This window comes from Ziziphus jujuba, chromosome 2 (genome assembly GCF_031755915.1).
Source record: "Ziziphus jujuba cultivar Dongzao chromosome 2, ASM3175591v1".
Lineage (NCBI taxonomy): Eukaryota > Viridiplantae > Streptophyta > Magnoliopsida > Rosales > Rhamnaceae > Ziziphus > Ziziphus jujuba.
The window spans coordinates 19,679,816-19,689,524 of record NC_083380.1 but is presented as its reverse complement, the minus strand read 5'-3'; the positions used below and the strand labels follow the sequence as shown (position 1 = coordinate 19,689,524).

The window sequence follows — 9,709 nt, the reverse complement described above, 5'->3', positions numbered from 1 at the left end:
GTGTGCCGGTGCATCGATGCCGCTGCCCGGATCGCGCCGAACGCATGCGGACCTGCTGCGCTGCTTCTTTTCCTTATATCCATTCTTTAGCATCACCATGTCGGGTGCGATCAAACCAGAACTAATGCACCGGATCCCGTCAGAACTCCGAAGTTAAGCGTGCTTGGGCAAAAGTGTAGTACTAGGATGGGTGACCTCCTGGGAAGTCCTCGTGTTGCACCCTTTTTTTTTTTTTTCCTCTCTTTGCCCGCGCCTTTCACCCTCGGAGTTTCCCTTTTCTCCGGGCCCGACCGAGGGAACTCGCTCGGTGTGCCGGTGCATCGATGCCGCTGCCCGGATCGCGCCGAACGCATGCGGACCTGCTGCGCTGCTTCTTTTCCTTATATCCATTCTTTAGCATCACCATGTCGGGTGCGATCATACCAGCACTAATGCACCGGATACCATCAGAACTTCGAAGTTAAGCGTGCTTGGGCGAGAGTAGTACTAGGATCGGTGACCTCCTGGGAAGTACTCGTGTTGCACCCTTTTTTTTTTCCTCTCTTTCGCTGCGCCTTTCACCCTCGGAGTTTCCCTTTTCTCCGGGCCCGACAGAGGGAACTCGCTCGATGTGCCGGTGCATCGATGCCGCTGCCCGGATCGCGCCGAACGCATGCGGAGCTGCTGCGCTGCTTCTTTTCCTTATATCCATTCTTTAGCATCACCATGTCGGGTGCGATCATACCAGCACTAATGCACCGGATCCCATCAGAACTCCGAAGTTAAGCGTGCTTGGGCAAGTGTAGTACTAGGATGGGTGACCTCCTGGGAAGTCCTCGTGTTGCACCCTTTTTTTTTTTTTTCCTCTCTTTGCCCGCGCCTTTCACCCTCGGAGTTTCCCTTTTCTCCGGGCCCGACCGAGGGAACTCGCTCGGTGTGCCGGTGCATCGATGCCGCTGCCCGGATCGCGCCGAACGCATGCGGACCTGCTGCGCTGCTTCTTTTCCTTATATCCATTCTTTAGCATCACCATGTCGGGTGCGATCAGACCAGAACTAATGCACCTGATCCCATCAGAACTCCGAAGTTAAGCGTGCTTGGGCAAGTGTAGTACTAGGATGGGTGACCTCCTGGGAAGTCCTCGTGTTGCACCCTTTTTTTTTTTTTTTCCTCTCTTTGCCCGCGCCTTTCACCCTCGGAGTTTCCCTTTTCTCCGGGCCCGACCGAGGGAACTCGCTCGGTGTGCCGGTGCATCGATGCCGCTGCCCGGATCGCGCCGAACGCATGCGGACCTGCTGCGCTGCTTCTTTTCCTTATATCCATTCTTTAGCATCACCATGTCGGGTGCGATCATACCAGCACTAATGCACCGGATACCATCAGAACTTTGAAGTTAAGCGTGCTTGGGCGAGAGTAGTACTAGGATCGGTGACCTCCTGGGAAGTACTCGTGTTGCACCCTTTTTTTTTTCCTCTCTTTCGCTGCGCCTTTCACCCTCGGAGTTTCCCTTTTCTCCGGGCCCGACAGAGGGAACTCGCTCGATGTGCCGGTGCATCGATGCCGCTGCCCGGATCGCGCCGAACGCATGCGGAGCTGCTGCGCTGCTTCTTTTCCTTATATCCATTCTTTAGCATCACCATGTCGGGTGCGATCATACCAGCACTAATGCACCGGATCCCATCAGAACTCCGAAGTTAAGCGTGCTTGGGCAAGTGTAGTACTAGGATGGGTGACCTCCTGGGAAGTCCTCGTGTTGCACCCTTTTTTTTTTTTTTCCTCTCTTTGCCCGCGCCTTTCACCCTCGGAGTTTCCCTTTTCTCCGGGCCCGACCGAGGGAACTCGCTCGGTGTGCCGGTGCATCGATGCCGCTGCCCGGATCGCGCCGAACGCATGCGGACCTGCTGCGCTGCTTCTTTTCCTTATATCCATTCTTTAGCATCACCATGTCGGGTGCGATCAGACCAGAACTAATGCACCGGATCCCATCAGAACTCCGAAGTTAAGCGTGCTTGGGCGAGTGTAGTACTAGGATGGGTGACCTCCTGGGAAGTCCTCGTGTTGCACCCTTTTTTTTTTTTTTTCCTCTCTTTGCCCGCGCCTTTCACCCTCGGAGTTTCCCTTTTCTCCGGGCCCGACCGAGGGAACTCGCTCGGTGTCCCAGTGCATCGATGCCGCTGCCCGGATCGCGCCGAACGCATGCGGACCTGCTGCGCTGCTTCTTTTCCTTATATCCATTCTTTAGCATCGCCATGTCGGGTGCGATCATACCAGCACTAATGCATCGGATCCCATCAGAACTACGAAGTTAAGCGTGCTTGGGCGAGAGTAGTACTAGGATGGGTGACCTCGTGGGAAGTCCTCGTGTTGCACCCTTTTTTTTTCCTCTCTTTCGCTGCGCCTTTCACCCTCGGAGTTTCCCTTTTCTCCCGGCCCGACCGAGGGAACTCGCTCGGTGTGCCGGTGCATCGATGCCGCTGCCCGGATCGCGCCGAACGCATTCAGAGCTGCTGCGCCGCTTCTTTTCCTTATATCCATTCTTTAGCATCACCATGTCGGGTGCGATCATACCAGCACTAATGCACCGGATCCCATTAGAACTTCGAAGTTAAGCGTGCTTGAGCGAGAGTAGTACTAGGATGGGTGACCTTCTGGGAAGTCCTCGTGTTGCACCCTTTTTTTTTTTTTTCCTCTCCTTCCCCGTGCCTTTCACCCTCGGAGTTTCCCTTTTCTCCCGGCCCGACCGAGGGAACACGCTCGGTGGGCCGGTGCATCGATGCCGCTGCTCGGATCGCGCCGAACGCATGCGGACCTGCTGCGCTGCTTCTTTTCCTTATATCCATTCTTTAGCATCACCATGTCGGGTGCGATCATACCAGCACTAATGCACCGGATCCCATCAGAACTTCGAAGTTAAGCGTGCTTGGGCGAGAGTAGTACTAGGATCGGTGACCTCCTGGGAAGTCCTCGTGTTGCACCCTTTTTTTTTTCCTCTCTTTCGCTGCGCCTTTCACCCTCGGAGTTTCCCTTTTCTCCGGGCCCGACCGAGGGAACTCGCTCGGTGTGCCGGTGCATCGATGCCGCTGCCCGGATCGGGCCGAACGCATGCGGAGCTGCTGCGCTGCTTCTTTTCCTTATATCCATTCTTTAGCATCGCCATGTCGGGTGCGATCATACCAGCACTAATGCATCGGATCCCATCAGAACTACGAAGTTAAGCGTGCTTGGGCGAGAGTAGTACTAGGATGGGTGACCTCGTGGGAAGTCCTCGTGTTGCACCCTTTTTTTTTCCTCTCTTTCGCTGCGCCTTTCACCCTCGGAGTTTCCCTTTTCTCCCGGCCCGACCGAGGGAACTCGCTCGGTGTGCCGGTGCATCGATGCCGCTGCCCGGATCGCGCCGAACGCATGCGGAACTGCTGCGCTGCTTCTTTTCCTTATATCCATTCTTTAGCATCACCATGTCGGGTGCGATCATACTAGCACTAATGCACCGGATCCCATCAGAACTTCGAAGTTAAGCGTGCTTGGGCGAGAGTAGTACTAGGATGGGTGACCTCCTGGGAAGTCCTCGTGTTGCACCTTTTTTTTTTTCCTCTCTTTCGCCGCGCCTTTCACCCTCGGAGTTTCCCTTTTCTCCCGGCCCGACCGAGGGAACTCGCTCGGTGTGCCGGTGCATCGATGCCGCTGCCCGGATCGCGCCGAACGCATGCGGACCTGCTGCGCTGCTTCTTTTCCTTATATCCATTCTTTAGCATCGCCATGTCGGGTGCGATCATACCAGCACTAATGCATCGGATCCCATCAGAACTACGAAGTTAAGCGTGCTTGGGCGAGAGTAGTACTAGGATGGGTGACCTCCTGGGAAGTCCTCCTGTTGCACCTTTTTTTTTTTCCTCTCTTTCGCCGCGCCTTTCACCCTCGGAGTTTCCCTTTTCTCCCGGCCCGACCGAGGGAACTCGCTCGGTGTGCCGGTGCATCGATGCCGCTGCCCGGATCGCGCCGAACGCATGCGGAACTGCTGCGCTGCTTCTTTTCCTTATATCCATTCTTTAGCATCACCATGTCGGGTGCGATCATACCAGCACTAATGCACCGGATCCCATCAGAACCCCGAAGTTAAGCGTGCTTGGGCGAGAGTAGTACTAGGATCGGTGACCTCCTGGGAAGTACTCGTGTTGCACCCTTTTTTTTTTCCTCTCTTTCGCTGCGCCTTTCACCCTCGGAGTTTCCCTTTTCTCCGGGCCCGACAGAGGGAACTCGCTCGATGTGCCGGTGCATCGATGCCGCTGCCCGGATCGCGCCGAACGCATGCGGAGCTGCTGCGCTGCTTCTTTTCCTTATATCCATTCTTTAGCATCACCATGTCGGGTGCGATCATACCAGCACTAATGCACCGGATCCCATCAGAACTCCGAAGTTAAGCGTGCTTGGGCAAGTGTAGTACTAGGATGGGTGACCTCCTGGGAAGTCCTCGTGTTGCACCCTTTTTTTTTTTTTTCCTCTCTTTGTCCGCGCCTTTCACCCTCGGAGTTTCCCTTTTCTCCGGGCCCGACCGAGGGAACTCGCTCGGTGTGCCGGTGCATCGATGCCGCTGCCCGGATCGCGCCGAACGCATGCGGACCTGCTGCGCTGCTTCTTTTCCTTATATCCATTCTTTAGCATCACCATGTCGGGTGCGATCAGACCAGAACTAATGCACCGGATCCCATCAGAACTCCGAATTTAAGCGTGCTTGGGCAAGTGTAGTACTAGGATGGGTGACCTCCTGGGAAGTCCTCGTGTTGCACCCTTTTTTTTTTTTTTTCCTCTCTTTGCCCGCGCCTTTCACCCTCGGAGTTTCCCTTTTCTCCGGGCCCGACCGAGGGAACTCGCTCGGTGTCCCGGTGTATCGATGCCGCTGCCCGGATCGCGCCGAACGCATGCGGACCTGCTGCGCTGCTTCTTTTCCTTATATCCATTCTTTAGCATCGCCATGTCGGGTGCGATCATACCAGCACTAATGCATCGGATCCCATCAGAACTACGAAGTTATGCGTGCTTGGGCGAGAGTAGTACTAGGATGGGTGACCTCGTGGGAAGTCCTCGTGTTGCACCCTTTTTTTTTCCTCTCTTTCGCTGCGCCTTTCACCCTCGGAGTTTCCCTTTTGTCCCGGCCCGACCGAGGGAACTCGCTCGGTGTGCCGGTGCATCGATGCCGCTGCCCGGATCGCGCCGAACGCATTCAGAGCTGCTGCGCCGCTTCTTTTCCTTATATCCATTCTTTAGCATCACCATGTCGGGTGCGATCATACCAGCACTAATGCACCGGATCCCATTAGAACTCCGAAGTTAAGCGTGCTTGAGCGAGAGTAGTACTAGGATGGGTGACCTTCTGGGAAGTCCTCGTGTTGCACCCTTTTTTTTTTTTTTCCTCTCCTTCCCCGTGCCTTTCACCCTCGGAGTTTCCCTTTTCTCCCGGCCCGACCGAGGGAACACGCTCGGTGGGCCGGTGCATCGATGCCGCTGCCCGGATCGCGCCGAACGCATGCGGACCTGCTGCGCTGCTTCTTTTCCTTATATCCATTCTTTAGCATCACCATGTCGGGTGCGATCATACCAGCACTAATGCACCGGATCCCATCAGAACTTCGAAGTTAAGCGTGCTTGGGCGAGAGTAGTACTAGGATCGGTGACCTCCTGGGAAGTCCTCGTGTTGCACCCTTTTTTTTTTCCTCTCTTTCGCTGCGCCTTTCACCCTCGGAGTTTCCCTTTTCTCCGGGCCCGACCGAGGGAACTCGCTCGGTGTGCCGGTGCATCGATGCCGCTGCCCGGATCGGGCCGAACGCATGCGGAGCTGCTGCGCTGCTTCTTTTCCTTATATCCATTCTTTAGCATCGCCATGTCGGGTGCGATCATACCAGCACTAATGCATCGGATCCCATCAGAACTACGAAGTTAAGCGTGCTTGGGCGAGAGTAGTACTAGGATGGGTGACCTCGTGGGAAGTCCTCGTGTTGCACCCTTTTTTTTTCCTCTCTTTCGCTGCGCCTTTCACCCTCGGAGTTTCCCTTTTCTCCGGGCCCGACCGAGGGAACTCGCTCCGTGTGCCGGTGCATCGATGCCGCTGCCCGGATCGCGCCGAACGCATGCGGACCTGCTGCGCTGCTTCTTTTCCTTATATCCATTCTTTAGCATCACCATGTCGGGTGCGATCAGACCAGAACTAATGCACCGGATCCCATCAGAACTCCGAAGTGAAGCGTGCTTGGGCAAGTGTAGTACTAGGATGGGTGACCTCCTGGGAAGTCCTCGTGTTGCACCCTTTTTTTTTTTTTTTCCTCTCTTTGCCCGCGCCTTTCACCCTCGGAGTTTCCCTTTTCTCCGGGCCCGACCGAGGGAACTCGCTCGGTGTCCCGGTGCATCGATGCCGCTGCCCGGATCGCGCCGAACGCATGCGGACCTGCTGCGCTGCTTCTTTTCCTTATATCCATTCTTTAGCATCGCCATGTCGGGTGCGATCATACCAGCACTAATGCATCGGATCCCATCAGAACTACGAAGTTAAGCGTGCTTGGGCGAGAGTAGTACTAGGATGGGTGACCTCCTGGGAAGTCCTCGTGTTGCACCCTTTTTTTTTTTTTTTCCTATCTTTGCCCGCGCCTTTCACCCTCGGAGTTTCCCTTATCTCCGGGCCCGACCGAGGGAACTCGCTCGGTGTCCCGGTGCATCGATGCCGCTGCCCGGATCGCGCCGAACGCATGCGGACCTGCTGCGCTGCTTCTTTTCCTTATATCCATTCTTTAGCATCGCCATGTCGGGTGCGATCATACCAGCACTAATGCATCGGATCCCATCAGAACTACGAAGTTAAGCGTGCTTGGGCGAGAGTAGTACTAGGATGGGTGACCTCGTGGGAAGTCCTCGTGTTGCACCCTTTTTTTTTCCTCTCTTTCGCTGCGCCTTTCACCCTCGGAGTTTCCCTTTTCTCCGGGCCCGACCGAGGGAACTCGCTCGGTGTGCCGGTGCATCGATGCCGCTGCCCGGATCGCGCCGAACGCATGCGGACCTGCTGCGCTGCTTCTTTTCCTTATATCCATTCTTTAGCATCACCATGTCGGGTGCGATCAGACCAGAACTAATGCACCGGATCCCATCAGAACTCCGAAGTGAAGCGTGCTTGGGCAAGTGTAGTACTAGGATGGGTGACCTCCTGGGAAGTCCTCGTGTTGCACCCTTTTTTTTTTTTTTTCCTCTCTTTGCCCGCGCCTTTCACCCTCGGAGTTTCCCTTTTCTCCGGGCCCGACCGAGGGAACTCGCTCGGTGTCCCGGTGCATCGATGCCGCTGCCCGGATCGCGCCGAACGCATGCGGACCTGCTGCGCTGCTTCTTTTCCTTATATCCATTCTTTAGCATCGCCATGTCGGGTGCGATCATACCAGCACTAATGCATCGGATCCCATCAGAACTACGAAGTTAAGCGTGCTTGGGCGAGAGTAGTACTAGGATGGGTGACCTCGTGGGAAGTCCTCGTGTTGCACCCTTTTTTTTTCCTCTCTTTCGCTGCGCCTTTCACCCTCGGAGTTTCCCTTTTCTCCCGGCCCGACCGAGGGAACTCGCTCGGTGTGCCGGTGCATCGATGCCGCTGCCCGGATCGCGCCGAACGCATTCAGAGCTGCTGCGCCGCTTCTTTTCCTTATATCCATTCTTTAGCATCACCATGTCGGGTGCGATCATACCAGCACTAATGCACCGGATCCCATTAGAACTCCGAAGTTAAGCGTGCTTGAGCGAGAGTAGTACTAGGATGGGTGACCTTCTGGGAAGTCCTCGTGTTGCACCCTTTTTTTTTTTTTTCCTCTCCTTCCCCGTGCCTTTCACCCTCGGAGTTTCCCTTTTCTCCCGGCCCGACCGAGGGAACACGCTCGGTGGGCCGGTGCATCGATGCCGCTGCCCGGATCGCGCCGAACGCATGCGGACCTGCTGCGCTGCTTCTTTTCCTTATATCCATTCTTTAGCATCACCATGTCGGGTGCGATCATACCAGCACTAATGCACCGGATCCCATCAGAACTTCGAAGTTAAGCGTGCTTGGGCGAGAGTAGTACTAGGATCGGTGACCTCCTGGGAAGTCCTCGTGTTGCACCCTTTTTTTTTTCCTCTCTTTCGCTGCGCCTTTCACCCTCGGAGTTTCCCTTTTCTCCGGGCCCGACCGAGGGAACTCGCTCGGTGTGCCGGTGCATCGATGCCGCTGCCCGGATCGGGCCGAACGCATGCGGAGCTGCTGCGCTGCTTCTTTTCCTTATATCCATTCTTTAGCATCGCCATGTCGGGTGCGATCATACCAGCACTAATGCATCGGATCCCATCAGAACTACGAAGTTAAGCGTGCTTGGGCGAGAGTAGTACTAGGATGGGTGACCTCGTGGGAAGTCCTCGTGTTGCACCCTTTTTTTTTCCTCTCTTTCGCTGCGCCTTTCACCCTCGGAGTTTCCCTTTTCTCCGGGCCCGACCGAGGGAACTCGCTCGGTGTGCCGGTGCATCGATGCCGCTGCCCGGATCGCGCCGAACGCATGCGGACCTGCTGCGCTGCTTCTTTTCCTTATATCCATTCTTTAGCATCACCATGTCGGGTGCGATCAGACCAGAACTAATGCACCGGATCCCATCAGAACTCCGAAGTGAAGCGTGCTTGGGCAAGTGTAGTACTAGGATGGGTGACCTCCTGGGAAGTCCTCGTGTTGCACCCTTTTTTTTTTTTTTTCCTCTCTTTGCCCGCGCCTTTCACCCTCGGAGTTTCCCTTTTCTCCGGGCCCGACCGAGGGAACTCGCTCGGTGTCCCGGTGCATCGATGCCGCTGCCCGGATCGCGCCGAACGCATGCGGACCTGCTGCGCTGCTTCTTTTCCTTATATCCATTCTTTAGCATCGCCATGTCGGGTGCGATCATACCAGCACTAATGCATCGGATCCCATCAGAACTACGAAGTTAAGCGTGCTTGGGCGAGAGTAGTACTAGGATGGGTGACCTCGTGGGAAGTCCTCGTGTTGCACCCTTTTTTTTTCCTCTCTTTCGCTGCGCCTTTCACCCTCGGAGTTTCCCTTTTGTCCCGGCCCGACCGAGGGAACTCGCTCGGTGTGCCGGTGCATCGATGCCGCTGCCCGGATCGCGCCGAACGCATGCGGACCTGCTGCGCTGCTTCTTTTCCTTATATCCATTCTTTAGCATCACCATGTCGGGTGCGATCATACCAGCACTAATGCACCGGATCCCATCAGAACTTCGAAGTTAAGCGTGCTTGGGCGAGAGTAGTACTAGGATCGGTGACCTCCTGGGAAGTCCTCGTGTTGCACCCTTTTTTTTTTCCTCTCTTTCGCTGCGCCTTTCACCCTCGGAGTTTCCCTTTTCTCCGGGCCCGACCGAGGGAACTCGCTCGGTGTGCCGGTGCATCGATGCCGCTGCCCGGATCGGGCCGAACGCATGCGGAGCTGCTGCGCTGCTTCTTTTCCTTATATCCATTCTTTAGCATCGCCATGTCGGGTGCGATCATACCAGCACTAATGCATCGGATCCCATCAGAACTACGAAGTTAAGCGTGCTTGGGCGAGAGTAGTACTAGGATGGGTGACCTCGTGGGAAGTCCTCGTGTTGCACCCTTTTTGTTTCCTCTCTTTCGCTGCGCCTTTCACCCTCGGAGTTTCCCTTTTCTCCCGGCCCGACCGAGGGAACTCGCTCGGTGTGCCGGTGCATCGATGCC

The 9,709-nt window shown here is 55.8% G+C and overlaps 32 non-coding genes across 32 annotated transcripts; all 32 read left to right on the top strand.

The window, feature by feature from the left end:
- Positions 1-102: 102 nt before the first annotated feature.
- On the top strand, positions 103-223 carry LOC132802644 (5S ribosomal RNA). Its single transcript, XR_009637771.1, has one exon. It is a non-coding gene; the product is annotated as a 5S ribosomal RNA (ribosomal RNA).
- Positions 224-409: 186 nt separating this feature from the next.
- Positions 410-528, top strand: LOC132802608 (5S ribosomal RNA). The gene has a single exon (XR_009637735.1). It is a non-coding gene; the product is annotated as a 5S ribosomal RNA (ribosomal RNA).
- A 182-nt stretch (positions 529-710) lies between these two features.
- Positions 711-829, top strand: LOC132801860 (5S ribosomal RNA). The gene has a single exon (XR_009636981.1). It is a non-coding gene; the product is annotated as a 5S ribosomal RNA (ribosomal RNA).
- A 186-nt stretch (positions 830-1,015) lies between these two features.
- On the top strand, positions 1,016-1,134 carry LOC132802581 (5S ribosomal RNA). Its single transcript, XR_009637708.1, has one exon. It is a non-coding gene; the product is annotated as a 5S ribosomal RNA (ribosomal RNA).
- Positions 1,135-1,321: 187 nt separating this feature from the next.
- On the top strand, positions 1,322-1,440 carry LOC132802645 (5S ribosomal RNA). The gene has a single exon (XR_009637772.1). It is a non-coding gene; the product is annotated as a 5S ribosomal RNA (ribosomal RNA).
- Positions 1,441-1,622: 182 nt separating this feature from the next.
- On the top strand, positions 1,623-1,741 carry LOC132801859 (5S ribosomal RNA). Its single transcript, XR_009636980.1, has one exon. It is a non-coding gene; the product is annotated as a 5S ribosomal RNA (ribosomal RNA).
- A 186-nt stretch (positions 1,742-1,927) lies between these two features.
- Positions 1,928-2,046, top strand: LOC132802122 (5S ribosomal RNA). The gene has a single exon (XR_009637244.1). It is a non-coding gene; the product is annotated as a 5S ribosomal RNA (ribosomal RNA).
- A 187-nt stretch (positions 2,047-2,233) lies between these two features.
- LOC132802244 (5S ribosomal RNA) lies at positions 2,234-2,352 on the top strand. The gene has a single exon (XR_009637367.1). It is a non-coding gene; the product is annotated as a 5S ribosomal RNA (ribosomal RNA).
- Positions 2,353-2,533: 181 nt separating this feature from the next.
- Positions 2,534-2,652, top strand: LOC132802246 (5S ribosomal RNA). The gene has a single exon (XR_009637369.1). It is a non-coding gene; the product is annotated as a 5S ribosomal RNA (ribosomal RNA).
- A 186-nt stretch (positions 2,653-2,838) lies between these two features.
- On the top strand, positions 2,839-2,957 carry LOC132802197 (5S ribosomal RNA). Its single transcript, XR_009637320.1, has one exon. It is a non-coding gene; the product is annotated as a 5S ribosomal RNA (ribosomal RNA).
- Positions 2,958-3,139: 182 nt separating this feature from the next.
- Positions 3,140-3,258, top strand: LOC132802242 (5S ribosomal RNA). The gene has a single exon (XR_009637365.1). It is a non-coding gene; the product is annotated as a 5S ribosomal RNA (ribosomal RNA).
- Positions 3,259-3,439: 181 nt separating this feature from the next.
- LOC132802079 (5S ribosomal RNA) lies at positions 3,440-3,558 on the top strand. Its single transcript, XR_009637200.1, has one exon. It is a non-coding gene; the product is annotated as a 5S ribosomal RNA (ribosomal RNA).
- A 182-nt stretch (positions 3,559-3,740) lies between these two features.
- On the top strand, positions 3,741-3,859 carry LOC132802612 (5S ribosomal RNA). Its single transcript, XR_009637739.1, has one exon. It is a non-coding gene; the product is annotated as a 5S ribosomal RNA (ribosomal RNA).
- A 182-nt stretch (positions 3,860-4,041) lies between these two features.
- LOC132802447 (5S ribosomal RNA) lies at positions 4,042-4,160 on the top strand. Its single transcript, XR_009637571.1, has one exon. It is a non-coding gene; the product is annotated as a 5S ribosomal RNA (ribosomal RNA).
- Positions 4,161-4,342: 182 nt separating this feature from the next.
- Positions 4,343-4,461, top strand: LOC132801858 (5S ribosomal RNA). The gene has a single exon (XR_009636979.1). It is a non-coding gene; the product is annotated as a 5S ribosomal RNA (ribosomal RNA).
- A 186-nt stretch (positions 4,462-4,647) lies between these two features.
- LOC132802598 (5S ribosomal RNA) lies at positions 4,648-4,766 on the top strand. The gene has a single exon (XR_009637725.1). It is a non-coding gene; the product is annotated as a 5S ribosomal RNA (ribosomal RNA).
- Positions 4,767-4,953: 187 nt separating this feature from the next.
- LOC132802523 (5S ribosomal RNA) lies at positions 4,954-5,072 on the top strand. Its single transcript, XR_009637648.1, has one exon. It is a non-coding gene; the product is annotated as a 5S ribosomal RNA (ribosomal RNA).
- Positions 5,073-5,253: 181 nt separating this feature from the next.
- On the top strand, positions 5,254-5,372 carry LOC132802049 (5S ribosomal RNA). Its single transcript, XR_009637170.1, has one exon. It is a non-coding gene; the product is annotated as a 5S ribosomal RNA (ribosomal RNA).
- A 186-nt stretch (positions 5,373-5,558) lies between these two features.
- On the top strand, positions 5,559-5,677 carry LOC132802196 (5S ribosomal RNA). The gene has a single exon (XR_009637319.1). It is a non-coding gene; the product is annotated as a 5S ribosomal RNA (ribosomal RNA).
- A 182-nt stretch (positions 5,678-5,859) lies between these two features.
- LOC132802241 (5S ribosomal RNA) lies at positions 5,860-5,978 on the top strand. The gene has a single exon (XR_009637364.1). It is a non-coding gene; the product is annotated as a 5S ribosomal RNA (ribosomal RNA).
- Positions 5,979-6,159: 181 nt separating this feature from the next.
- LOC132802510 (5S ribosomal RNA) lies at positions 6,160-6,278 on the top strand. Its single transcript, XR_009637634.1, has one exon. It is a non-coding gene; the product is annotated as a 5S ribosomal RNA (ribosomal RNA).
- Positions 6,279-6,465: 187 nt separating this feature from the next.
- On the top strand, positions 6,466-6,584 carry LOC132802151 (5S ribosomal RNA). The gene has a single exon (XR_009637275.1). It is a non-coding gene; the product is annotated as a 5S ribosomal RNA (ribosomal RNA).
- A 187-nt stretch (positions 6,585-6,771) lies between these two features.
- On the top strand, positions 6,772-6,890 carry LOC132802240 (5S ribosomal RNA). Its single transcript, XR_009637363.1, has one exon. It is a non-coding gene; the product is annotated as a 5S ribosomal RNA (ribosomal RNA).
- A 181-nt stretch (positions 6,891-7,071) lies between these two features.
- LOC132802508 (5S ribosomal RNA) lies at positions 7,072-7,190 on the top strand. Its single transcript, XR_009637632.1, has one exon. It is a non-coding gene; the product is annotated as a 5S ribosomal RNA (ribosomal RNA).
- A 187-nt stretch (positions 7,191-7,377) lies between these two features.
- LOC132802239 (5S ribosomal RNA) lies at positions 7,378-7,496 on the top strand. The gene has a single exon (XR_009637362.1). It is a non-coding gene; the product is annotated as a 5S ribosomal RNA (ribosomal RNA).
- A 181-nt stretch (positions 7,497-7,677) lies between these two features.
- Positions 7,678-7,796, top strand: LOC132802048 (5S ribosomal RNA). Its single transcript, XR_009637169.1, has one exon. It is a non-coding gene; the product is annotated as a 5S ribosomal RNA (ribosomal RNA).
- A 186-nt stretch (positions 7,797-7,982) lies between these two features.
- On the top strand, positions 7,983-8,101 carry LOC132802195 (5S ribosomal RNA). The gene has a single exon (XR_009637318.1). It is a non-coding gene; the product is annotated as a 5S ribosomal RNA (ribosomal RNA).
- A 182-nt stretch (positions 8,102-8,283) lies between these two features.
- On the top strand, positions 8,284-8,402 carry LOC132802238 (5S ribosomal RNA). The gene has a single exon (XR_009637361.1). It is a non-coding gene; the product is annotated as a 5S ribosomal RNA (ribosomal RNA).
- Positions 8,403-8,583: 181 nt separating this feature from the next.
- On the top strand, positions 8,584-8,702 carry LOC132802507 (5S ribosomal RNA). The gene has a single exon (XR_009637631.1). It is a non-coding gene; the product is annotated as a 5S ribosomal RNA (ribosomal RNA).
- A 187-nt stretch (positions 8,703-8,889) lies between these two features.
- Positions 8,890-9,008, top strand: LOC132802237 (5S ribosomal RNA). The gene has a single exon (XR_009637360.1). It is a non-coding gene; the product is annotated as a 5S ribosomal RNA (ribosomal RNA).
- Positions 9,009-9,189: 181 nt separating this feature from the next.
- LOC132802194 (5S ribosomal RNA) lies at positions 9,190-9,308 on the top strand. The gene has a single exon (XR_009637317.1). It is a non-coding gene; the product is annotated as a 5S ribosomal RNA (ribosomal RNA).
- A 182-nt stretch (positions 9,309-9,490) lies between these two features.
- Positions 9,491-9,609, top strand: LOC132802236 (5S ribosomal RNA). Its single transcript, XR_009637359.1, has one exon. It is a non-coding gene; the product is annotated as a 5S ribosomal RNA (ribosomal RNA).
- Positions 9,610-9,709: the final 100 nt, after the last annotated feature.